This window comes from Pan troglodytes, chromosome 18 (genome assembly GCF_028858775.2).
Source record: "Pan troglodytes isolate AG18354 chromosome 18, NHGRI_mPanTro3-v2.0_pri, whole genome shotgun sequence".
Lineage (NCBI taxonomy): Eukaryota > Metazoa > Chordata > Mammalia > Primates > Hominidae > Pan > Pan troglodytes.
The window spans coordinates 31,773,897-31,801,568 of NC_072416.2; the positions used below are offsets into that span (position 1 = coordinate 31,773,897).

The following is a 27,672-nucleotide window of genomic DNA, read 5'->3' on the forward strand; positions in this document are numbered from 1 at the left end:
TTGGGAGGCTGAGGCAGGAGAATTGCTTGAAACTGGGAGGCAGAGGTTGAAGTGAGCCAAGATCATACCATTGCACTCCAGCCTGGGCAACAAGAGCAAAACTCCATCTCAAAAAAAAAAAAAAAGATATTTATGGATTTACAGATGTACAATGAACCTTGTTTTTTTTTTTTTAACTTTTTTTTTGGAGACAGAGTCTTGCTCTGTCGCTCAGGCTGGAGTGCAGTGGCACGATCTTGGCTCACTGTAACCTCCACCTTCAGGGTTCAAGCAATTCTCCTGCCTCAGCCTCCTGAGTAGCTGGAATTACAGGCATCTGCCACCATGCCAGGCGAATTTTTGTATTTTTAGTAGAGATGGGGTTTCACCATGTTGGCCAGGCTGGTCTCAAATTCCTGACCTCAAGTGATCTGCCCACCTCTGCCTCCCAAAGTGTTGGGATTACAGGCATGAACCACCATGCCCAGCCTCATATTAAGTTTTGACGGTGCTGGGTGGGTTGTGAGTACACAGATGTCCATTGGAATAGTCTTTATTCTTGTCTGTTGAAATATTTCACAATAAAAAATAAAACGGCCAGGTGTGGTAGCTCATGCCCATAATCCCAGCACTTTGGAAGAGCATGCTCTTCCCTTCCCAGCACTTCCCTGTCCCGCTCCCATATCAAAACCACCTTGAAAAATGTAACACAGTCCCTTGCCCTAAAACCTCTGCCGATGGCGGCTCCAAACCACAGGCCTATAAAGACCTGCAAGATCTAGCATCGTCTACTTTTTTTTTTTTTTTTTTTTTTGAGACAGAGTCTTGTTCTGTCACCCAGGCTGGAATGCAGTGGTGTGATCTCTGCTCACTGCAATCTCTTCCTCCTGGGTTCAAGTGATTCTCCAGCCTCAGCCTCCCACGTAGCTGGGATTACAGGCAGGTGACACTGTGCCAGGCTAATTTTCGTATTTTTTAGTAGACACGCGGTTTTGCCATATTGGCCAGGCTGGTCTCAAACTCCTGACCTCAGGTGATCCACCCACCTCAGCCTCCCAGAGTGTTGAAATTACAGGAGTGAGCCACTGTGCCTGGCTAGCATTGTCTACTTTTTTTTTTTTTTTTTTTTTTGAGATGGAGTTTCGCTTTTGTTGTCCAGGCTGGAGTCCAATGGCTCGATCTCGGCTCACCACAACCTCCGCCTCCCGGGTTCAAGTGATTCTCCTGCCTCAGCCTCCCGAGTAGCTTGGCTTACAGGCATGCACCACCACGCCTGGCTAATTTTGTATTTTTAGTAGAGATGGGGTTTCTCCATATTGGTCAGGCTGGTCTCGAACTCCCGACCTCGGGTAATCCGCCTGCCTCGCTCTCCCAAAGTGCTAGGATTACAGGCGTGAGTGAGCCACCGCACCCGGCAGGATTATCTACTTCTATACTATTAATGCCTATTAATGCTGTAATTACACGCGTGAGCCACTGCGCCCCGCCGATCTTCGTGTTTTAAATCCCGACACCAACGCGCGGTAGGATTCGCGACGCCTGCAGCCAAGGTCTCAGCGCCCGGTTCCCTCAGGCTTGTCCCCGCCCCCTTATGGCGCGAAGGCCACTGGGACTTGTAGTCTCCCAGTGTAGTTAGTCGGCGCTTCCCGGAAGTGACGCGAGGACCCGCCTTCTCTCTCGGCGTTTCCGCTGTCAGGGCCCTGCGGTGTGACTCGCGGGCTCAGCTGGTTGGTATTTTTTGGGCCTCGTGCTTCGTGGTGGGAGACCCAGGTCAAGGTCCGGGTGGGGCCGGTGAGGGGTTGGGCGTCGGGAGGTGTTGGCTCGGGCCTCTTCGCGTGGCCGGTGACGCCTTGGCTCCCCCGCAGGTCCGGCCGTAGCACCTCCGCGCCGTCGCCATGTCGCGGTTTTTCACCACCGGTTCGGACAGCGAGTCCGAGTCGTCCCTGTCCGGGGAGGAGCTCGTCACCAAACCTGTCGGAGGCAACTATGGCAAACAGTGAGTTGCGGGGGCTGTGGCTGTGACCATTCTGGGAGTGCGGGGTTAGGCAGGCTGTGGAACGCAGTGCACATGGGAGGGATGGAGGTGAGGGCGGGGAGAGTGGGTTTGGACAATGACCGGAGTTTGCAGGATCGGAGCGGTGTTGGAGAGAGACAGCCTTAGAGGGCTGTGATAGCCGGTAGCCACCCACCAGGCACAAGGGATAGAATCACAGAGGTTTCCCAAGCCAGATCTGTTGCATCAGCTTCTTAACTGGCCTTAAGTCTACAGCCTCTACCTGTCTCCTCTCATTTTACCGCCGAGAAGTCCTTAGTGGCTTCTCACTGCTCACAGAAGGAAATGCAAAATGCTTGATTGGTATCTGGGAGCCCCCTGATGCGACTCTGAAGTCTGGTCACCTGCTGTGTACGCAGGTGCTTAAACATTTTATATGCCTGTTCACCTCTACGTAAATACCCGTCTGCCATTTCTGTACATTAATTTTTTTTTTTTTTACCCTTTGGAACAATAGAATGGTTTTTCTTTTTCCTTTTTTTTTTTCTTTTTTTGAGGGGTCATAGCTCACTGCTGTCTCGACCTTCAGATCTCAAGCGATCCTCCCACCTCAGCCTCTCAAGTAGATGGGACTACAGGTGCACGCCATCGCAGCAGGCTAATTGTTTTTAATTTTTTGTAGAGAAGGTGTCTCACTGTGTTGCTTAGACTGGTTCTGAACTCCTGGGCTCAAGTGAACCTCCCGCCCAGCATTCTAAAGTGTTGGGGTTACAGGAATGAGCCACTGTGCCCCACTGGAATGGTGTTTCTTAAACATCTGCCACGTTTGTGCTACTGTTTTAAAAGTATGTATTGCACATGTATATGCCAATATGCATATGGTTTCGTATCACTTCCCCAGGTGGAAACCAGTGTCATTTGCCATAAAATACCAAATAATCCAGGCTGGGCAGGTGGCTCAAGCCTGTAATCCCAGCACTTTGGGAGGCTGATTACTTGAGGTCAAGGGTTTGAGACCAGCATGGCCAATAAGGTGAAACCCCGTCTCTACTAAAAATACAAAAATTAGCCGGTTGTGGTGGCACATGCCTGTAACCCCAGCAACTTAGGAGGCTGAGGCAGGAGAATCTCTTGAACCTTGGAGGCGGAGGTTGCAGTGAGCCGAGATTGCGCCATTGCACTCCAGCCTGGGCGATAAAAGCAAAACTCCACCTCAAAAAACACCGCTAAAATAATCCAAAAAATAATAAAAAGGGAAAAGAGGCAGGCAAGATGGTGCATGCCTGTAGTCCCAACTACTCTGGAGGCTGAGGTGGGAGGATCCCTTGAAACTCAGGAGTTGGAGGCTGCCTGGGCAACATAGTGAGACCTTATCTCTTAACAAACCAAAAGAGTAGAGATACTGTTGCTGACTGTGAGCCTGTGGTCTGGTCTTATTATCATAGAAAAATACTAGCAGTGGAGGTGTTAATACCATTGAGACTTTCTCCTTGCTGTTGGCCTCTCATACTTTGGGAAATGTTGCTAAGATCTAGTTTAGGTACCACCTCCCTAAAGCCTTTTCTGCTCATTATAGCTCAAGTATCATTTTTCTCTACCTCTTTTTTTATTCATTACTTCTGTGGTGACTTGCGTCTCTATGTCATTAGTTACACAGTAAATTAGCACTTTCATTTGTTTTTGAGAGGATAGTGAATGTCATCTTTGTGTTGCTACAACACTGAGCAAAAGGCCTTACTTAGTGTACACTTAAAAGATTGAGTTGTATATGAAGTGGCCCTGAGGAGGAGTCAAAAAGAGGATGGGTGTGGTGTGGATGGCCTGGATTACTTAGTTCTACCTGTCCTGAGTAGGGAAATACGGATCTCTTGGAAAGACTGGGAAAGGAGGTTAATGGCCTCTGTTCCTTCCAAACAGGCCATTGTTGCTGAGCGAGGATGAAGAAGATACCAAGAGAGTTGTCCGCAGTGCCAAGGACAAGAGGTAAAGCCATGGCGAGGCTGGGTGATGGGAGTCTCTGGGAGCAATGAAGCTGTGGGGAGGCTGGGTGATAGGAGTCTCTGGGAGCAGTGGTGAGTTTTCCCTCGGTGGGCACGTTCAATGTGGTATCGGGCTCCCAATCCAGGTTTGAGGAGCTGACCAACCTTATCCGGACCATCCGTAATGCCATGAAGATTCGTGATGTCACCAAGTGCCTGGAAGAGTTTGAGCTCCTGGGAAAAGCATATGGGAAGGCCAAAAGCATTGTGGACAAAGAAGGTGTCCCCCGGTTCTATATCCGCATCCTGGCTGACCTAGAGGACTATCTTAATGAGGTGTGATGCCTATATTTATTACCACCACTTATTCATGGTTTTGTACTTTTAGTGGTGGGATGTATGGGATCTTTTAAAAATAAGCTAACAGATGTAGTTAATAAGTAGTACCAGCGGTGTTCCAATAGCAAGACTCAAAAGTGGAGAAGAAGCCTGGAGTTTAGGAAATGTTACTTAGTTTCAAATCACTGTTCTCTGTTTCTTTCCTCTTCTTCCCTTTAGCTTTGGGAAGATAAGGAAGGGAAGAAGAAGATGAACAAGAACAACGCCAAGGCTCTGAGCACCTTGCGTCAGAAGATCCGAAAATACAACCGTGATTTCGAGTCCCATATCCCAAGCTACAAGCAGGTGGGGAGGCTAGAGGCACACTTACCGAACTGGGAACAGTGACCCCGTGACTGAGGCCCAAAGATGGAATTGCTAGTGGGAGGTGTGACTGGAGCAGGAAGATGACAGAACTGTCTGGGGTGGCGGGGTGGGGTGGGCTGATGGCTGGAGAGCATCCATGATTGTTCTCTCACATCCCTCTCTGTCCAGAACCCCGAGCAGTCTGCGGATGAAGATGCTGAGAAAAATGAGGAGGATTCAGAAGGTGAGCAAAAGAACCTTTGTTGCAAATAGGAAGTCCAGAGTTAGTGCTGCCCTTGGCCTGGTTTCTTGGCTGCCCTCCAGTCTGGCTTTTCAACATTCGGGATCTTTTTCTCCCTCCATTACCACTAGGCTCTTCAGATGAGGATGAGGATGAGGACGGAGTCAGTGCTGCAACTTTCTTGAAGAAGAAATCAGAAGCTCCTTCTGGGGAGAGTCGCAAGTTCCTCAAAAAGATGGATGTAAGAGCCAGGGTTAGATGGATGATTTCCTGCCAGAGGTAGTTCCTGAGTCCCTGGGGGAGAAAGACAAGACTCAAACCCCTAGGGTTGGGAGGGGTGGAATTTAGTGGAGTTGAGAACAAGCTTCCTCTTACATCAGAGCAGTGGGCAAACAGGGATCTGGGCCCAGCTCTGCCGGGGGAAGCTGTGTGTGTTCCTGCGGCCAAATTGCAGCATCACTCTGGGACTTGATGGTGAGTCCCAGCCCTTGGTATCTTGATTCCATGAGTAGCTGCTCTTGTTCTACTCATGAAAATAAATCTCGAACATGCGTTAGTAAGGAGGAGACACCAGTCGATCTCCCTATCTTCTTGCTGATCCTCTTTTCTTCCCTCTAAGGATGAAGATGAGGACTCAGAAGATTCCGAAGATGATGAAGACTGGGAAACAGGTTCCACATCTTCCGATTCCGACTCAGAGGAGGAAGAAGGGAAACAAACCGCGCTGGCCTCAAGATTTCTTAAAAAGTAAGGAAAGTAGTGGGACCTAGGGTTACACTGGAACTGGTGGAAAGCTCCTAATTGTCTGGAAGGTTATTGATTCTTCCATGGAGTCCTTTTAGGTTGGAGCAGCCAACTATTAGCATTTTACAGTAGGATCAGAGAGTCAAGTACATTAGTTGGCTAAAGTCACGAAGCTAATGTGTCCTAAAGATGAGAATTGAAGGCTCCAGAGTCCAAATATTTACCCACAGCCTTACTCACTGCGTGTGGATTGGGTGCAAATCTCACTTTGGCACCCGATACCTGTGTGACATTGGACAAACTACTTAGCCTGTCTAATCTTCAGTTTTCTCATCTGTAAAATAAGGCAGGGAACCTCCCTTCCAGAATAGCTGCAGGAATACAGGGAGGTGTGATGTAAGAAAGTAGTTCATCTAGGACTGACGTGTGGTGAGCCCTCAGTGTGCGTTGCTACTGTGTTACCCTTCCCGATAACTTCTTAGTACACATACAGCATACAGACTGCCGCAAGTGTTGTTCATGACCTTTACTGGGACAGTCAGAATAGGGGAGGATCCCAGTGTGGATTCTGTCTCCCAGCCTTTATGAGCTGTACGACATTGTATAAGTTACTTGACCTTAAGTCTTAGTTTCTCCCTTTGAAATAAAAGTGATACCTGCTCTTTTGTATCCCATGGGAGTGAAATCTCAAGCTCACTAAAAATAGCGCTTTTATTTATTTTTTCTTAGCCAGTTTGCGCAAACTACAGATAAAAAGTGCTTTTTTTGAGACAGGGTCTCGCTCTTCCCAGGCTGGAGTGTAGTGATGCAATCTTGGCTCACTGTAACCACAACCTCTTGGGCTCAGGTGATCTTCCCACCTCAGGCTCCTGGGTAGCTGGGACTACAGGTACACTCCAGTACATCCGGCTAATTCTTGTGTTTTTAATACAGACAAGATTTCACCATGTTACCCATGCTGATCTTGAACTCCTGGGCTTAAGCGATCCTCCCGCCTCAGCCTCCCAAAGTGCTGGGGTTATAGGCGTGAGCCACTGCACCCAGACAGATAGTACCCCTTTAATGGGAAGATTATTGCTCTCGAGGTTGCTTTCCTGTGTTTAAAAGTTGTGGTCGTGCTGCTTTAGGGAGGTAGTGAGTTTCCAGCCCTCTAGAGGTCTAGAGAGGCTGAACAACTTACTTGGTGGGCATTTTGTTGAGAAGGCCTTTTTTGTCCAGTGCTTCAGGGAACACTGGTCAAGGTCTGGGCCACATTGTCTATCACACCCCTTCTTGGAGGGTTTACAACCACCTCTGGAAAGTTCCATGAGAATAAATATACCTAACTTTGTTTTATTAACCATCTCAAAAACTTGCTTGATCATGAAACTCGTTTTTTTAACCTGTTGACATCTTACAGAACTATCAGCGTTACTATTGGTTCAGGTCTTTTATATCTACTGTACTTTGTGTTTTTGTCTTTGAATAATTGTGTATTGAAGTCTCCCATTGTGTGGACTCTGGTGTGTGATGTGCACTGCACATGTGTGTTACACAAAGGCTCCTGTCTGAGGGAGCAAATGGGGCCTAAAATTAAACTTAAGACATCAAGGCTGGGCACGGTGGCTTACGCCTGTAATCCCAGCACTTTGGGAGGCCGAGGCGGGCGGATCACGAAGTCAGGAGATCGAGACCATCCTGGCTAACACAGTGAAACCCAGTCTCTACTAAAAATACAAAAAATTAGCCAGACATGGTGGCCGGCGCCTGTAGTCCCAGCTACTCGGAAAGCTGAGGCGGGAGAATCGCTTGAACTGGGAGGCAGAGGTTGCAGTGAGCCGAGATCGTGCCACTGCACTCCAGCCTGGGCGACAGAGCAAGACTCTGTCTCAGAAAACGAAACAAAACCAAAAAAACTGTAAGACTATAAAGCTATACTTTTATAAATACAGACTCAAAAGTTCTTAACAACATAGTAGAAAACCAAACACAGCAACATACAATAAGGATTATATGGGAGCACCCTCTCCTTGCCTGTAGGGGGATGGAGGATGGGTGGGCTCATCTCCCAAAAAAGTTTTTAAAAAAAATTTAATAACCAAGTAGGATTTATCCCAATAATAGCAGGATGTTTTAATATGAAAATCAACTAATATACTATATCAATAGAATAACAGACAAAAGCCGTAGAGTCATCTCAGCAGATGCAAAAAAAAGCATTTGAAAAAAATCCTAATATTCTTTCATGATAAAAGACTGAAGCTAGGAATAGAAGGGAGCTTCCCTCTACCTGATAAAGGATGTTTATGAAAAGGACGTTTCCTGTCCTTTTATTTTTAACTCTGCCATGCTGTATGATTAAGAGTGTTTTTTGGCTGGGCGTGGTGGCTCACGCCTGTAATCCCAGCACTTTGGGAGGCGGAGGCAGGCAAATCACAAGGTCAGGAGTTCGAGACCAGCCTGGCCAACATGGTGAAACCCCATCTCTACTGAAAATACAAAAAAATTAGCCCGGTGTGGTGGCCTGCGCCTGTAGTCCCAGCTACTCATGAGGCTAAGGCAGGAGAATTGCTTGAACCCGAGAGGCGGAGGTTGCAGTGTGCCGAGATCGCGCCATTGCACTTCAGCTCTGGGCAACAGAGCAAGACTCCGTCTCAGGAAAAAAAAAAAAAAAAAAAGAGTGTCTCTTAAGCACAGCTAGGTTTTTGGTTTGTTTTTTTTTAATCTCATAAAATCTCTGCTTTTTTTTTCTTTTATTGTGATACATAACATTTCCCATTTTAACCATTTTCAGGTATACAAATCAGTGGCATTTAGTACGTTCACATTGTGCAATGACCGCCAGAACTTGATCTCTGCTTCTCTGGCAATTTAGTTCATTTACGTTTATTATAGTTATTTACATATATATGATGGTTATTTATATATGTGTCTACATAATTAGTTTTTATCAAGATGGGGTCTTGCCCTGTTGCCCAGGATGGTCTCGAACTCCTGGGCTCGAGTAACCCTTCTGCCTGGGCCTCCTAAAGTGCTGGGATTACAGGCGTGAGCCACTGCGCCCAGCCTGTTGTGGTTATCAATGTATTTATTCTTACCATTTTATGATATCTTATACTTTCTGTTTATCCTCTTTATTTTAAATTTTGTAATAGCTTTATTGAGGTGTAAATGACATACAATAACTGCTCTTGTTTAAAGTTTTTTTTTTTTTTTTTTTTTTTTTTTGAGACAGAGTCTTGCACTGTCGCCCAGGCTGGAGTGCAGTGGCGCAATCTTGGCTCACTGCAAGCTCCACCTCCCGGGTTCACACCATTCTCCTGCCTCAGCCTCCTGAGTAGCTGGGACTACAGCCACCCGCCACCACGCCTGGCTAATTTTTTGTACTTTTAGTAGAGACAGGGTTTCACCATGTTAGCCAGGATGGTCTCGATCTCCTGACCTCGTGATCCACCCGCCTTGGCCTTCCACTAAGTGCTGGGATTACAGGCATGAGCCACCGCACCCGGCCTTAAAGTTACATTTAATAAGTTGTGACATATGTTTACACCCATAGAACTCACCACAATCAAAACATAATATCCTAAAAATTTCACACCTAAACATTTCCACCTTCCCCTTTGTAATACTTCTCCCTGCCTCAGTTTCCTCACCCTATCCCTGGGCAACCACTAATTTGCTTTCTGTCACTAGGTAAGTTAGCATTTTCTAGAATTTTATGTAAATGGAATCAACGGTATATAATTTGGAGGGGGTAGTTTCTTTCATCATAATTATTTTGAAATTCATTCTGTCTTCTAAAGATTGGGCATCTCTAATTCCAAAGTCTGAAACTTCTGGAGCACCATAAGTGGACAATTCCACATCTGACCTCATGCGACAGGTTGCAGTCAAAACTTTGTTTCATGCACAAAGTTATTTAAAATACTATGTAAAATTGCCATCAGGCTGTTTGTATAAGGTGTAGATGAAACACACAAATTTCATAGTTAGACTTGGAGCCCTTCCCAAGATACCTCATTATATATATGCAATTATTTGAAATTTGAAACACTTCTGGTTCTAAGCATTTCAGATAAGGGATATTCAGCCTGTATTTTATTTTTCTTTTATTTGTGTGTTTTTTGTTTTTGTTTTTGAGAAGGAGTCTCACTGTGTTGCCCCGGCTGGAATGCAGTGGTGCAATCCTGGCCCACTGCAACCTCTGCCTCCTGGGTTCAAGTGATTCTCAGGCCTCATCCTCCTGGGTAGCTGGGACTACACGTGAGCACCACCACGCCCAGCTAATTTTTATATTTTTAGTAGAGATGAGGTTTCAGCATGTTGGCCAGGCTGGTCTTGAACTCCTGACCTTAGATGATTCGCTCGCCTCAGCCTCCCAGAGTACTGGGATTACAGGCACGAGCCCCCACACCTAGCCTACATGTATTTTCTCATCCTCTTTTTTTTTTCCCCGTTTCTAGTTATATATATTTTCTTATTATTCATTTTGTTTTTCTCTGCTGGTTTGGGAGTTAGACATGCTATGCTTTTAGAGGTTATCCTTGAATTTTTTTTTTTTTTTTTTTTTTTTTTTTGAGACACTAGCCTGTTGCCGAGGCTAGAGTGCAGTGGCGCGATCTCGGCTCACTGCAAGCTCCGCCTCCCGGGTTCACGCCATTCTCCTGCCTCAGCCTCCTGAGTAGCTGGGACTACAGGCACCTGCCACCATGCCCAGCTAAATTTTTTTGTATTTTTAGTAGAGACGGGGTTTCACTGTGTTAGCCAGGATGGTCTCGATCTCCTGACCTCGTGATCTGCCAACCTCAGCCTCCCAAAGTGCTGGAATTACAGGCGTGAACCACCGCACCCAGCCACATTTTTTTTGTTAACCTATAAACTAACTTGTATACCTAATCAGAAAAATCTAAAATTAGTTGAATCAATGTTCTGAGGAAAACCCTTGAGAAAATAAAGTTAGAATTTCAAGTGTCAGAATCTTTTTGACATTGAGAGTTTGTGGCTTTGTAGTGTAGAAGAATAATTCACAGACACTATTTCACTTGTATAACAAGGGAGACATTTTCAGATTAATTTCCAACCGAACAAAAGCAGGATTTATATAGGAGAAAGAGGAACAAGGAGAGAGGGCAAAACCACAGAACAGTGGATTCTGTTTGCCCGTTTTTCTGTGTAAACTCTGATACTAACTCTCCTTGAGTATGCCACCCAGGGTTGGTGGATGCTCTAGAAAACACGATAGGCCCACTGCCAGTAAGGGTTTTCAGCAACTCCAGATTCAGCCAGTCTAAATATACCCTTTCCGTCATCAGCATTTCTCAGCCTTCATCTTTTGGTCAAAACAAGCTTGTAAAGGAGTGGGTTTATTCTCATGAGCTTCAGCCTCTTTGATGTGGGATAAGGCCATCTGTTGTCTTATGGTGATCTGAAGGTATTGGGGGAAGTTCATCTATACCTGATGTCATGATTGACCTGTGAACTCTTTTTCTTTTTTTCTTTTTTTTTTTTTTTTAGATGGAGTCTTGCTCTGTTGCCCAGGCTGGAGTGCAGTGGTGCAATCTCAGCTCACTGCAACCTCCGCCTCCCTGGTTCAAGCAGTTCTCCTCAGCCTCCCAAGTAGCTGGGATTACAGGTACGTGCCACCACGCCTGGCTAATTTTTTGTATTTTTAGTAGAGACGGGGTTTCGCCATGTTAGCCAGGATGGTCTCGATCTCCTTATCTCGTGATTGCCTGCCTCGGCTTCCCAAAGTGCTGGGATTACAGGCGTGAGCCACTGCGCCCAGCGACCTGTGAACTCTTACAGAGCTGCTGTCTACTTCTAAGAGTTACCTGATTCTGGAGGCGTTTTTTTGTTTTTGTTTTTGTTTTTTAAGTGAACCCCAGGATCTCTAGTGAGACTGAATGTCCGAGTTGGGATCCTAAGCAAGGGTATACATCTAGGGCTTTCCATCAGTAGTTGTGGTTGGGAAGGCACGGGAAAATGGTGTGGTCCTCTGCAGTGTAGTTAGGCCTGACTTCCGTTGGTGTCTCTCAATAATGAGTTTTTAGTCTCTTAACTATGTATTAAGTAGAGGTAATACTCGTTTAGAAATGTTGCTTTTATCTGTTGATTATATAGCTGAGGATATAAACATTTGTTATCTGACAATTTCTAACAAGATATGAATATACCAGAGTATAATCTGTCATAGGAGAGGTCAAGCCAAGTCTTAGGTCTTTCCGTTAGAATTTCATGCAATAGTACATTTCCCTTTTGAGGTGTGTATCATACTATCTTTAGTGCTAGAAGTAATACTTTAGCCAAGGAAGTTTAAGTTCTTTTGAAGCATTCATTTTTAAAAATAGCTTTAGTTCTTCTGATCTCAGAGCTATACAGATGGTTTGGACCAAGAGGTTTTAGTTTAATGAACATGCTTTGCATATTTGCAAAGGATTTTACCTATAAAGTGAGTCATCATTAGAGTCTTGCAGTGGTACGGGGGAAAGATCCATAAGCTTTTGTTGTTGTTGTTGTTGTTGTTGTTGTTTTTAATAGAGACGGGCTTTTTACCTTGTCACCCAGGCTGGTCTCAAACTCCTGGGCTCAAGCAATACGCCCACCTCGGCCTCCCAAAGTGCTGGGATTACAGGCTTGAGCCACCGTGCTTGGCCAGTCCATACACTTCTGTTGAGAGTTATGGCATTGGTCTTCTGGCAAGGGAAGACTTAATTTAACTGGTAAACTTATAGACTATTCCAAAAACATATTCAAACCTTTTAAGCAGTGAAAATGAAATTTATTTATAAATGTTGAAATGGTAGATTATGGTCATTACATATGAGTTTTCAAAAATGTTGAGTCTTTCTGGAAAGATTTATTCTTCAGTATCTGTGCAAAGTTTGAAGTAATTTGTCTTTGCCATTTGGTTTGTATTTTGTTACATAAATACATACTCAAGTCTGGAGATGGTTTCAGGCAACATCCAGTAGCCTAAGACCATTTCAAGGTAGCTGGTGATCTTTTTCTGTTTTGTGGGGACCTTTTTTGTAATGAACATTTTTTTAAAATTCAGAATTTAGATTAATCGGTTGTCAAGAGAGGAGAGAAAGGGATAAAACAGTTTAGGAATAGTAAAAAAGAAAAAAATGTTTTTATATATTTGGGGGAACTGATTCATTGATTAGTTGGTCAGTCTGGAGAAAGCAGCTGGTATCAAAGAAAATAAGTTGTTTGTGGATTCTTTGGAAAACTGTAGATGTTAGCTTTGGAGCAAAATGACAGGTTGGTTTTTTTTTCTTTTGTTTTATTTTGTTTTGCTTTTTTGGAGACTGAGTCTTGCTCTGTCACCCCGGCTTAAGTGCAGTGGCATGATTGTGGCTCACTGCAGCCTTCTCTGCCTCCCAAGTTCAAGTGATTCTCGTGCCTCAGCCTCCTAAGTAGCTGGGACTACAGGCGTGCACCACCATGCCTGGCTAATTTTTGTACTTTTAGTAGAGATGGGGTTCCACCATGTGGCCCAGGCTGGTCTTGGATTCCTGACGTCAAGTGATCTACCACGCCTAGCTGACAGGTTGTTTCTATTAATATGTCTACAGTGGCCTGGTTAGTACTCTGTCTTATTAGAGATGGCTATGGTTATGGTTCACTGTGCCCTCTAGGTCATTGTTGTAGAGCATAACTTGGACCCAGGAGCTGCTGGAGGAAAAGAGGAAGTTGATGGGAGGAAGAAGCCTTAGAGGTGGGGAGGGGCTGATCTGTCATCTTCTCCCATGTCTGTCGGCAGGGCACCCACCACAGATGAGGACAAGAAGGCAGCCGAGAAGAAACGGGAGGACAAAGCTAAGAAGAAGCACGACAGGAAATCCAAGCGCCTGGATGAGGAGGAGGAGGACAATGAAGGCGGGGAGTGGGAAAGGGTCCGGGGCGGAGTGCCGTTGGTTAAGGTGAGGGTTTCAGAGGTAAAATGAATTGGGGAACAGTTTGGGAGGACATAAAGGTCCCCTTGTGGGGAAAAGGCAAGGACAGTTTCCCGCTGGCATGCACATGACAGGATATGTACTGATACAGGAGAAGCCAAAAATGTTTGCCAAGGGAACTGAGATCACCCATGCTGTTGTTATCAAGAAACTGAATGAGATCCTACAGGCACGAGGCAAGAAGGGAACTGATCGGTAAGATTCGTGGGCCTGGGCAGTGGGATTGCAGGGTGGCAGAGGGTGGAGGTTGGGGGAAGGGATTGTTGGGAGGGTCTGTGTGTGGCTGTAGTAGAGGGAATTGTATGCTTGGGGCATCCCCGTCCATTATCTGCTGTTTACTCTTCTTGTGACTTAAAACCAATCACTTAACGTTTTGGGTCTGTTTTCCCATCTATACAATGAGATAATGTTCTCCTCTTTTTTTTTTTTGTTTGAGATGGAGTCTCGTTGTTGCCCAGGCTGGAGTGCACTGGCACGATCTCGGCTCACTGCAACCTTTTTGCCTTCTGGGTTCAACCGATTCTCCTGCCTCAGCCTCCTGAGTAGCTGGGATTACAGGAACCCGCCACCATCCCTGGCTGATTTTGTACTTTTAGTAGAGATGGGGTTTCACCATGTCTCGAACTCCTGACTTCAAGTGATCCGCCTGCCTCAGCCTCCCAAAGTGCTGGGATTACAGGCATGAGCTACCACACGTGGCTTTTTTTTTTTAAGATTAAAAAAGTAAGAGTGTTTACCTTCTTTAGTTATTAGGTAACAGAGGATGGTGGTAGGTGTGAAGCATTTCACAGCATTCCAGGATGGTTGGGATTATTGTTGCTTCTGTTTGGAATTTATAAAGGAGAAGCAGGGATATGGGTGATGAGGAGGGCGTGTTATCTGAAGAGGGCATGCTGGGAGAGACTTTGTGATTTGTCTCCAAAGCCTCACCCAGCTCTCTGGCCCTCTAATGCTGCCCAGATTGAGCTGCTGCAACTGCTGGTTCAGATTGCAGCGGAAAACAACCTGGGAGAGGGCGTCATTGTCAAGATCAAGTTCAATATCATCGCCTCTCTCTATGACTACAACCCCAACCTGGCAACCTACATGAAGGTGAGAGCAGTGAAGAGGCTCATCTCAGGGCATCGCCGGTGGGTTGGGGGAAGAAGGTACCTAGCATCTTAAGACTCAGGGGCTATGGAGGCAGTCTTGGTGGTGGAAGGCCCCATGATTCCTGCTGAAGGGGGAGGCATCCGCTTACTCTACCTTCACACCTCTGACTCTGATGTGGCCTGAAATCTTGGCAGCCAGAGATGTGGGGAAGTGCCTGGACTGCATCAATGAGCTGATGGATATCCTGTTTGCAAATCCCAACATTTTTGTTGGAGAGAATATTCTGGAAGAGAGTGAGAACCTGCACAACGCTGACCAGGTAAAGGGAGGAGTTGGCAGGATAACTGGAGGTGTGTATTTTATGCTTTGGGAAGGCTCAGTGGGACCCGAGGGTTGAGGTTTGAGACTGAGATCTGGGCTAATTTGTTGACTCCTCCTTCGCCTTCCTTTTCAGCCACTGCGTGTCCGTGGCTGCATCCTAACTCTGGTGGAACGAATGGATGAAGAATTTACCAAAATAATGCAAAATACTGACCCTCACTCCCAAGGTGAGCCTGAGCAAGCGTGGGCTTTGCTGAGAGGAAAATTGTGGGGAATATTACTAGGTTTAGAGCTTTGTGAGGATTATACTAAGTCAGAGTGCTTGAAAAGCCAGCCTTTCAACTTACCTACCTAGCGTTCACACGGAAGGGCCTGATGAGATGCTGGCTCCCAGTCCCATCGTTTCTGATTCCATAGGTCTGAGTGGGGCCTGAGAACCTGCACCTCTAGCCTGCTCCCAGGTTGCTGGTCTCAGGGCTATACTTTGAGAACCTTTGGGGTAAGGCATCTATTCACTTCTCTTGTTTAGCTTGGATGAGAGGCATTGGGGTGTGAAAGTGCAGCATAGTTTACTCAGTAAAAGTGTGAATGTGCCCATCAAGTCAAGGGTGTAGTGATTAACAAGGCAGCCAAAAGCTTACCTTTGGTGCTGGATGGAGAAAGGCAGTTTGAAATATAATAGTAGTAAGATATGGCCGGGCGTGGTGGCTCACGTCTGTAATTCCAGCTCTTTGGGAGGCCGAAGCAGGCGGATCCCGAGGTCAGGAGATCGAGACCATCCTGGCTAACACGGTGAAACCCCATCTCTACTAAAAATACACACACACACACACACAAAATTAGGCGTGGTGCTGGGCGCCTATAGTCCCAGCTACTCGGGAGGCTGAGGCAGGAGAATGGCATGAACCCAGGAGGCGGAACTTGCAGTGAGCCAAGATCACACCCCTGCACTCGAGCCTGGGTGACAGAGCAAGACTCCATCTCAAAAAGAAAAAAAAAAAAAATAGTATGATATTAAGATAATTCTGGGCCAGGTGCAGTGGCTCACGCCTGTAATCCTAGCACTTTGGGAGGCCGAGGTGGGTGAATCACGTGAGGTCAGGAGTTTGAGACCAGCCTGGCCAACGTGGCAAAACCCTGGCTCTACTCAAATACAAAAATTAGCCAGGCATGGTGGCAGGTACCTGTAAATCCCAGCTATGTGGGAGGCTGAGGCAGGAGAATCCCTTGAGCCCAGCGGGCCAGAGGTTGCAATGAGCTGAGATCACACCACTGCACTCCAGCCTGGGCGAACGAGTGAAACTCCATCTCAAAAAATAATAATAATAATCCTAGATGATATAAAGTTCAGAGTTAAACTAGGGCCCTGTGGTAAGAAGTGGCTGGAGGGGTGGCTGCTGTAGCTAACAGCTGGAGAAAGCACCCTTAAGTAGGGACCACCTGAGGTGAGATCCAATGAGGAGGAGTTAGGGGAAGAATCAGCTGAAGACAGCGCCTGACAGGAGGAGCAGAGAGCGAGCTTGATGTTCCAGGAGTAAAAAGGCCAGTGGGACTCCAGCACAGGAAGCCAGAGGGAGAATCGTGGGAGACCAGGCAAGGGCCAGGCCTGGCAGACCCTTATTGGCAGAGGTTGGCAGTTGGGATTTTTTTCCTAAGCTGTGGGACTGGAAGGTTCTGGGTCCTGGGAGTGGGAGATGGCCTTTCTGGGGCACACTGACTAGACTTTTCTGACGGGTGCAGAAGAGGGACGGGTTGATTGGAATGAGTGGGGACAGATGGGAAAGCCTGGCTGCCCAGCTGAGACAAGGGTGGGTGCTCTCCCTGCCAGAGTACGTGGAGCACTTGAAGGATGAGGCCCAGGTGTGTGCCATCATCGAGCGTGTGCAGCGCTACCTGGAGGAGAAGGGCACTACCGAGGAGGTCTGCCGCATCTACCTGCTGCGCATCCTGCACACCTGCTACAAGTTTGATTACAAGGCCCATCAGCGGCAGCTGACCCCGCCTGAGGGCTCCTCAAAGGTGAGCACGTGGCAGTCATGGCAGAGGGGAATGGGTGTGTCCACCTGTCCTCCACTTCTGTCAGGACTTGACAGCAAATCTGTTACTCTCTAGACTTCCGCAGGTGGAGCAGGGAGGGAAACTGAGGTATTAGAATGAGACTGGATAGAGTCTCATCTTTAGTTGCTAGAGCCTGTGCCTTTTAAAGCTGGATCTCCTTTGCAAATAACCTCCCTTCCTCCCCAGTCTGAGCAAGACCAGGCAGAAAATGAGGGCGAGGACTCGGCTGTGTTGATGGAGAGACTGTGCAAGTACATCTACGCCAAGGACCGCACAGACCGGATCCGCACATGCGCCATCCTCTGCCACATCTACCACCATGCTCTGCACTCCCGCTGGTACCAGGCCCGCGACCTCATGCTCATGAGCCACTTGCAGGACAACATTCAGCATGCAGACCCGCCAGTGCAGGTAGGATGGGGAGGCCTTGGAGGTGAAGGAGTTGCCAGGCCCCTGGCCTCTTGGCAAACTGGCTTAACCAGAACAGCCACCTGTCTGGCCGGTGCAAATTTAAGTAGACACTTGGTCTTTCCCAGTTGCCAGCATCCTGCAGTCCTCCTGCATGTAAACACATAATTTCGTGTCAAAAAAAAAATTATCCAGGCTTGGTAGTGCTTGAGCCCAAGAGGCAGAGGTTCCAGTGAGCCGAGGTTGTGCCACTGCACTCCAGCCTGGGTAATGGAGCAAGACTGTTCAAAAAAAAAAAAAGCTGTGTCTGGAAGTGTAGATCACGTAAAAGTATATTTGAGGCAACTAGGAAATGTTTATGTGTAGAGCACCTGGTGAACCTGTCTGGGGGTAATGCTGGTTTTTAAACAGCCCTCCTGTTTGTGTTTTTATTCTATGGTATGAACATATCACTGTGTCTGTTTTCCTCTTGGCGGACACCCAGTTTATTTCCAGTTTTTGGCTCTAATGTATGAAGCTGCTGTGAACATTCTTGTAAGAAACTCAAAAGTGGTTATACCATTTTACACTCCTGCTAGTGTTTGGGAGTTCCTTGTCAACTTTTGGTGGTGTTGGTCTTTTTTTGAGAGGGAGTCTCGCTCTGTCGCCAAGGCTGGAGTGCAGTGGTGCAATCTTGGCTCACTGCAACTGCCACCTCCCAGGATCAAGCGATTCTACCTCAGCCTCCCGAGTAGCTGGGATTACAGGTGCCCGCCACCACTTCTGACTAATTTTTGTAATTTAGTAGAGATAGGGTTTCACCATGTTGGCCAGGCTGGTCTCAAACTCCTGACCTCAAGTGATCTGCCTGCCTCAGCCTCCCAAAGTGCTGAGATTACAGGAGTGAGCCATCATGCCGGCGGTGGTATTGGTCTTTTAAACTTTTTTTTGTTTTTGTTTTTTGAGGCAGGGTCTTGCACTGTCACCTAGACTGAGTGTAGTGGCATGATCATGGCCCGCAGTAGCCTCAAATTCCCAGGTTCGAGTGATCCTCCCACCTCAGCCTCCATAGTAGCTGGGACTACAGGCATGTGCCACCACAGCTGGGACTACAGGCATGTGCCACCATGCCTGGCTAGTTTTTTATTTTTTGTAGAGACAGGGTCTCACTATGTTGCCCAGGCTGGTCTCAAAGATCTTTTAGGGGTGTGTGTGTGTGTGTGTGTGTGTGTGTGTGTGTGTGTGTCTCTTTTAGGGGGTGTGTGTGTGTGTATCTTTTAGGGGGTGTGTATCTTTTAGGGTGTGTGTGTGTGTGTGTTTTGAGACAGAGTCTCACTCTGTTGCCCAGGCTGGAGTGCAGTGGTGCAATCTTGGCTCACTACAACCTCCATCTCCCAGGTTCAAGCCATTCTCCTCCCTCACCATCCCATGTAGCTGGGATTATAGGCACGTGCCACCACACCAGGCTAATTTTTGTATATTTAATAGAGACAAGATTTCACTATGTTGGCCAGGCTGGTCTTGAACCTCAGGTGACCCACCCACCTCAGCCTCCCAAAGTGCTGGGATTACAGGCGTGAGCCACCGCAACCGGCCACTCAAAGGTCTTTTAAATTTTAGTTGGTTGTCTAATGGTATCTCATTGTGGTGTTAGTTTGCATTTCCCTGGTGACTATTGATATTGGCTACTTTTTTACTTTTTTATATTTATTGGCCATTTATCTTTCATGAAATAATAAATATCTAGTCAGTTCTTGCCCATTTAAAACAATTGGATTGTTCACTTTATTGAGTTGTAGGAGTGCCTTATCTATCCTGGATAGCTAGTCCTGTGTCAGAATTTTTTTTTTTTTTTTTTTTTTGGAGACGGAGTCTCGCTCTGTCGGCAGGCTGGAGTGCAGTGGCGCGATCTTGACGACTCACTACAACCTCTGCTTCCCAGGTTCAGGCAATTCTCCTGCCTCAGCCTCCCGAGTAGCTGGGACTACAGGCGCCCACCACCATGCCCAGCTAATTTTTTTTATTTTTTAGTATCCGTGTTGGCCAGGATGGTCTCGATCTCTTGACCTCATGATCCGCCTGCCTCACCCTCCCAAAGTGCAGGGATTACAGGCATGAGCCACTGCGCCCGGCCCAGTTTTTTCTTTTATAGTAATTATTTTCTGGATCCTGTCTAAAAAACCTTTGCCTAACTGAAATTCATGAAGACTTTTTAAATTTCTCTCTTTTTTTTTTTTTGTAAGTTGCTATGGGTGTTAGCTTTTACATTTAGTCTTATAGTTGGTCTTGGTTTGATTTTTGCATCTGGTGAGGTTGGGATCAGGGTTTCTTTTTCCTCCATATGGATACCTAGTTGTTCTAGCATCATTTGTAGAAAAGACTTCCTTTCCCCTATTGTATTGCTTTGGTGTCTTTGTGGAAAACAATATGAAAAACCACATTACCTATAAGAGTAGGTGTTTTTCAGGTCATTCCCTCTGTCCCATTCATTTACCTTTTTGTCTGTCCTTATGCAAGTCCCATACTATCTTCATTGCTGTGCAACATAGCAAAACCCTGTCTCTACAAAAAATACAGAAACGAGTCAGGCATAGTGGTGCACGCCTGTAGTCCCACCTACTCAGGAGGCTGAGGTAGGAGGATTGCTTGAGCTCAGGAGGTCGAGGCTGCAGGAGCCACGATCATGCCACTGCACTCTAGCCTGGGCAACAGAGCAAGACTGTCTCAAAAAGAAAAGAAATACCCAGTTACTTCTCCTTCATTCTATTCATATAATGAATAACTATGAGTTCATTATTGTGTGTTTTTTGTTTTTTGAAAAAGGGTGTCACTCTGTCACCCAAGCTGGAGTGCAGTGGCGCGATCTCGGCTCACTGCAATCTCTGCCTCCCAGGCTCAAGCAATTCTCCTGCCTCAGCCTCTCGAGTAGCTGGGATTACAGGTGCACATCACCACTACCCGGCTAACTTTTGTATTCTTAGTAGAGACGGGGTTTCACCATGTTGGGCAGGCTGCTCTTGAACTCCTGACCCCACGATCCACCCACCTCGGCCTCCCAAAGTGCTGGGATTACAGGCATGAGCCACCACGCCCAGCCGAGTTCATTACATTTTTATACCAACCTTTTATTCCTGAAATATATCCAGTTTGGTCATGTATATTGTCTCTTTTATATTATATATTGCTGGATTCTGTCGCTAACATTATTAAGGCTTTTTGCATGTAAGCTTATGACTGGTATTGATCTCCACATTTTTGTTGTTATGACTACACTTAGCCTTTTCCCCCAAGATTTGTACCACTTACCGTCTCCCCTGTCTTAATTAGTGCCAAGTCCCTCTTCCCAGTTGCTTAGACCAGAAACCTTGGAGTCATTCTTGATTCGAACTTTTCCCTCATATACTGTATCTGATTCCCCAGCCATTCCTGTTCACAGTCCATTATGAGAACACTTCTGTCACTTCTGCTTGTACCCTCTGCTCTAAGCCACCATCATCTGCCTTTGTGTCCCTTCAGTCCCTTTGTTCTGTTCATAATACAGATTAACCCTGTTCAGTTATGTCAGATCATATTACCTGTTTGCTCAAAACCTTCCCATGGTTTCTTGTCTTAAAACTCATAACAAGGCCAGGCACGGTGGCTCACACTTGTAATCCCAGCACTTCGGGAGGCCGAGGCGGGTGGATCACGAGGTCAAGAGATCGAGACCTTCCTGGCTAACACGGTGAAACCCTGTCTCTACTAAAAATACAAAAAATTAGCCGGGCGTGGTGGCGGGCACCTGTAGTCCCAGCTACTCGGAGAGGCTGAGGCAGGAGAATGGCGTGATCCCGGGAGGCGGAGCTTGCAATGAGCCAAGATCACGCCGCTGCACTCCAGCCTGGGTGACAGAGTGAGACTCCGTCTCCAAAAAAAAAAAAAAAAAAAACTCATAAATGGCTGGTGCTCGCCCATCCCCCAGCTTGTGGTGGCATCTTTTCCCAGCCCTAGCTGTGTCACGCCCCTTGTTTCTTGAATATGCCTGGCCCGGTTCTTCCACAGGATCACTGCGTTTATTTTTCCTTTTTATAGGATATTCTTTCCCCAGATGCCTGCATGACTTGCTCTCTCTTTAGGTCTTTATTCAAACATTCTTTCCCAATGAGGCCTTCTGTAGTTATATGAACATTTGAGCCTCCACCACTGCACAGACTGCCTTCCTGGCTCCGTCCTCTGCTTTATTTTTCTTCTCAGCATGAGTCACCATCCTCGTAGTGCAGCTCTCTTGCCCACCACACCCCACCCCTAGACATAAGCTCCATGCAGACTGGGGACTTGTCTATTTTGCTCTCCCTCCCCAGCCTAGTGCTCAGCACATAGTAGGCACTTGAAGTAGATTTGTTTAGTTTTGTTTTTGTTTTTTATCTTTAGCGATGGGGTATCTCCATGTTGCTCAGGCCCATCTTGAACCCCTGGGCTCAAGTGATCCTCCCACCTTAGCCTCCCAAAGTGCTGGGATTACAGGTGTGAGCCACTGCACCCGGCTTAGTTATGGAATAAATGAAGACTTGTCTTGCAGCTGTCATCTCTGAGTGCATTATGACCCTTTGCCCCCAGATCCTTTACAACCGCACCATGGTGCAGCTGGGCATCTGTGCCTTCCGCCAAGGCCTGACCAAGGATGCACACAACGCCCTGCTGGACATCCAGTCGAGTGGCCGAGCCAAGGAGCTTCTGGGCCAGGGCCTGCTGCTGCGCAGCCTGCAGGAGCGCAACCAGGAGCAGGAGAAGGTGGAGCGGCGCCGTCAGGTCCCCTTCCACCTGCACATCAACCTGGAGCTGCTGGAGTGTGTCTACCTGGTGTCTGCCATGCTCCTGGAGATCCCCTACATGGCCGCCCATGAGAGCGATGCCCGCCGACGCATGATCAGCAAGCAGTTCCACCACCAGCTGCGCGTGGGCGAGCGACAGCCCCTGCTGGGTGAGTGTGGAGCTCCAGGGTTCAGCAGGCTGCCTCGCTCCCTGATTACACATAAGGATTAAGAGAAGTGAAGGGAGTAACTCTCCCACCACTCGACTCCATCTGATTTAATGACACCTCCTCTGCCTGGCACTGTGCTAAGTGTTTTACAAATAATTATTTAATCTGCATTAGTAATAACCCTATGCCGGTAGGTACTAGTAATACCCTTTTTCCCAGTGGAGAAACTGAGGCACAGAGAAGTTAAGTGACTTGCCCGAGTTTAATGCAGCTCATGTGTACCTCTGATCTTTCTTTCCCTTTTCTTCCCTTCATGTACATTATATTCCAGCCAAACCAACTATCATAGAGCCTTATCGTTCAAGAGGCTAATGTTGATTCCTTTGGCCCCTTTTGAAAGACAGATCCTGCAGGGTTGCAGTGAGTGGTGACTCACTGGAAAGGAATTGAGCTGCGCCCTTCCTGTGACATTGGCCCACAGGAGGGCTTGACGAGTGAGCTGAGCCCAGTGTCCACAGCCACATCCCCCTACAGATTTGTCCTCTCCTGGTCATGTATATGTTTGGGCTAAAGGGCAAGTTCCCTTAGGCACATTTTGTTTGGCTTATGTAGTGAGATTTACTTTGCGGGGAAATTTCCCATGAAAATCGGAATTTTCATGTCTTAGAATATTGGCAATCTGTTGCTCCTGGCCCTGCCTTCCTGCAGAGCTAGCCTTGGCTGGAGCTGAAGTAGCAGCGATGGGAAAGGGCTGTCTGCTTCTCCACAGTCCCTGCCTCTCAATTTCTCCCTACAGTGGTTCCAAAAGCCAGTTTCCATCAGCCCTGCACTGTTGTTCGGCCTATAGAGAAATATTCTTTGAGCCCGTAAACTTGCTTTTTTCTTTCTTTTTTTTTTTTTTTGAGACGGAGCCTCACTGTTGCCCAGACTGGAGTGCAGTGGCTCAGTCTCAGCTCACTGCAACCTCCACCTCCTGGGTTCAAGTGATTCTGCTGCCTCAGCCTCTCGAGTAGCTGAGACTACAGGCCCCCGCCACCATGTCCAGCTAATTTTTTGTATTTTTAGTAGAGATGGGGTTTCTTCATGTTGGCCAGGCTGGTCTCGAATTCCTGACCTCAGGTGGCCCGCCCACCTCGGCTTCCCAAAGTGCTGGGATTACAGGTGTGAGCCACCGCACCCAGACCAACCTTGCCTTTTGCAAGTGTTAATATGGTTAAAATGGAGGTTCATCCAGGAGGGCTGTGTGCCTCTCCTTACACTCTTACACTTAGCCCTGCTCCTATGGTTCCATTTGGACCTGATCCCCGTTCGCATTGAGCTTGCCGTTCTTGCTGTGGAGTCTGCGTGTTTGTGTTTCACTGTCTGCCACCCATTTCTAGCCGTAGAACTTTTGCACTTTGTCTACCCTGAATTCCAGTTACTATGGCGTACCATGTCTTACCTTCCTGGCTTGTCTTAGGATTGTATTTGGGGGCCTGAGTTCATAATTAATATATCAACTTGTGATTTTAGAGATAATTTTGACCGGGGCTAAGTTTTTTAAGGAAAAGAAGTGAGCTGCTTGGAAGAATAATAAGCTGGCAACAGTGTAATTGATGCATGGGAATGGCACCATTCATGAAGGTGATGTGAGTGAGGAAGGGTTGGTAAATTCCATTCCAGTTGAGCTGGAAGAGGTGGTTTTGTTTTGTTTTGTTTTGTTTTGTTTTTTGAGACAGAGTCTCGCTCTGTAGCCCAGGCTGGAGTGCAGTGGCAAGATCTCAGCTCACTGCAAATTCTGCCTCCCGGGTTCAAGCAATTTTCCTGCCTCAGCCTCCCGAGTAGTTGGGATTACAGGCGTGTGCCACTATGCCTGGCTAATTTTTGTATTTTTAGTAGAGACGAGGTTTTGCCATGCTGGCCAGGCTGGTCTCCAACTCCTGACCTCAGATGATCCGCCTGCCTTGGCCTCCCAAAGTGCTGGGATTATTACAGGTGTGAGCCACCACGCCTGGCTGGAAGAGGTGTTTTTAGGTCAAGGAAGCTGACGAGAATCTGATGAAAGCTGTGGGCCTTTTTCCTAGGAAGAATGTACATGAGGACATGTGCACAATTTGTCAACATTTTTGAGGGTTTCGGCAGTCCCCTGAAGTGCATCTATGGACTGATTGAGTTCAAACATTTGTGCAGATGGAGTGGCTTGGGCGACTACGTGGCTGTTTGGTGGAGAGGTGGGGAGAGTCTCTAGTATGGTTTGCTCCTCCAGCCTCTGTTCCTCCTTAAAGAGTGCTAATGGAACTTGTCCCAAGTTCCCTAGGCCCTGCCTCATTCCCACCCTTTCAGGTCCCCCTGAGTCCATGCGGGAACATGTGGTCGCTGCCTCCAAGGCCATGAAGATGGGTGACTGGAAGACCTGTCACAGTTTTATCATCAATGAGAAGATGAATGGGAAAGTGTGGGACCTTTTCCCCGAGGCTGACAAAGTCCGCACCATGCTGGTTAGGTGAGCAGACAGAGAGGCCATGATGGGTCGGGGAAGAAGAGACTGGTTGGTCCCCTTCCCTGAGGCCCTGTTGTGTCTTCTGTCCCCTCTTCCCACAGGAAGATCCAGGAAGAGTCACTGAGGACCTACCTCTTCACCTACAGCAGTGTCTATGACTCCATCAGGTAGGCGGGGCCCTGGGGACACAGAAGGGCCCCAGCCTTGTGGGCAAGTGTCCTGACTGCCCCTGCCCTCTGCCTTCTTTCTTCCCAGCATGGAGATGCTGTCAGACATGTTTGAGCTGGATCTGCCCACTGTGCACTCCATCATCAGCAAAATGATCATTAATGAGGAGCTGATGGTAGGGGCCGGGGTGGGAAGCGGGCAGGTGGAGCCATGGAGGGATTGGAGCAGAGGGGCCTGATCTGTGTCATGTCCCCTCTTCTGCCTTGGCGCCTGTCAGGCCTCCCTGGACCAGCCAACACAGACAGTGGTGATGCACCGCACTGAGCCCACTGCCCAGCAGAACCTGGCTCTGCAGCTGGCCGAGAAGCTGGGCAGCCTGGTGGAGAACAACGAACGGGTGTTTGACCACAAGCAGGGCACCTACGGGGGCTACTTCCGAGGTGAGTACTTCGGCTCCTCTCCTTGCCCAGCTCCTGGTGCCCTCACCGCCTCTCACCTGGCATTCCCTGCCCTTCCTTCCCATCTCTCTCCTACAGACCAGAAGGACGGCTACCGCAAAAACGAGGGCTACATGCGCCGCGGTGGCTACCGCCAGCAGCAGTCTCAGACGGCCTACTGAGCTCTCCACTCTGTTTCCCGCCTAGGCCATCCAACCTTGAAGTCCTAAACCACATCTCGGTCACTAAAGGTCTGTTTAAAGTTGTTCTGGTTGATTGCTTGTTGCCACAAAGGTGTGTTGAGCCCATTCATTTGCTGATTATATTTCTGAGCTGCTACCACATGACAGACACAAGGCTCAGATGAAGAGGTGAATTGAACACGTTCCTGACCTCAAAGAGCCTGCTGCTTTTTGACATTTAACAGAAAATTATAGTAACATAAGTTATAATGGGTGTTTTAAAAGGCCAGTCGCAGTGGCTCATGCCTGTAATCCCAGCACTTTAGGAGGCCCAGGTGGGCAGATCACAAGGTTGGGAGTTTCAGACCAGCCTGGCCAACATAGTGAAACCCCCTCTCTACTAAAAATACAAAAATTAGCCGGGCATGGAGGCACATGCCTGTAGTCCCAGCCGCTTGGGAGGCTGAGGCAGGAGAATCGCTTGAACCCATGAGGTGGAGGTTGCAGTGAGCCAAGATCACACCACTGCTCTCCAGTCTGGGCAACAAAGCGAGACGCCGTCTCAAAAAGAAAGTCACAGATGTATTGAGGATGTGACCGGGGGTGGAACGTCAGGAAGACATAGTGGACACAGTAGTGACAGTTGGACCCTGAGGGTTCACCAGGCAGGGAGAAGGGAGAGCTGGTCTAGACCAGCGTGGATGCACTGTTACCTGTTCATAACAAGACAGGTGCCATCAGTAAGAGGGTGCATTGAGAGACTGGGCCTTTGCTCTGATATCTAAGCATGTGGTTATTTTCTGATCATTTAAGTTTATTGTGTTTTTTGTTTGCTTGTTTTTTGTTTGTTTGTTTTTGAGACAGAGTCTCACTCTGTCGCCCAGGCTGGAGTGCAGTGGCGCGATCTCAGCTCACTGCAAGCTCCGCCTCCCGGGTTCACACCGTTCTCCTGCCTCAGCCTCCCAAGTAGCTGGGACTACAGGCGCCCAACACCACGCCTGGCTAAATTTTTTTTTTTTTTTTTTTTTTTTTTTTAGTAGAGATGGGGTTTTGCCATGTTAGCCAGGATGGTCTCCATCTCCTGACCTCGTGATCCACCCGCCTCCACCTCCCAAAGTGCTGGGATTACAGGCGTGAGCCACCGCGCCCGGCCTTATTGTGTTTTACATAAGTATGGGTCCACAGCAGATTGGATTTTTTTTTTTAAGACATGGGATCTTGCTGTGTTGCCCAGGCTGGTCTTGAACTCCTGGACTCAAGCAATCCTCCCACCTCAGCCTTCTAAGTAACTGGGACTACAGGTATGCATCACCATGCCTGGTCTAGATTGGAAATTTTTTAAAAATTATCCTTTACCACATTTGAGAAGCACTGATGTAGGCAGAGGGAAAAAGTGCAAGCTCAAAGGGTTGGAGAAGTGAGATAGTGGCATGATTAGTGTAACGCATGTGTGGAGCATGTGCAGGAGATGCACTGGAGACTTATCCGGGCCGTCTCTTAAAACTTTCAATGCTCTGGGTTTTTATAAACAAATTCACAGCTGGGGCTGGGCGCAGTGGCTCACACCTGAAATCCAAGCACTGTGGGAGGCCGAGGCAGGACGATCACTTGAGGCCAGTAGCAGGGCACAAAAATTTTTATTTTTTTAGTATTTATTGATCATTCTTGGGTGTTTATCGGAGAGGGGGATTTGGCAGGGTCATAGGACAATAGTGGAGGGAAGGTCAGCAGATAAACGTGAACAAGGGTCTCTGGTTTTCCTAGGCAGAGGGCCCTGCGGCCTTCCACAGCGTTTGTATCCCTGGGTACTTGAGATTAGGGAGTGGTGATGACTGTTAACGAGCACGCTGCCTTCAAGCATCTGTTTAACAAAGCACATCTTGCACCACCCTTAATCCATTTAACCCTGAGTGGACACAGCATATGTTTCAGAGAGCACGGGGTTAGGGGTAAGGTTATAGATTAACAGCATCCCAAGGCAGAAGAATTTTTCTTAGTACGGAACAAAATGGAGTCTCCTATGTCTACTTC

The 27,672-nt window shown here is 47.5% G+C and overlaps 1 pseudogene; it reads left to right on the forward strand.

Moving 5' to 3' along the window:
- Nucleotides 1-1,611: 1,611 nt before the first annotated feature.
- On the forward strand, nucleotides 1,612-25,724 carry LOC129137427 (eukaryotic translation initiation factor 3 subunit C-like; annotated as a pseudogene).
- The last annotated feature ends 1,948 nt before the right edge of the window (nucleotides 25,725-27,672 follow it).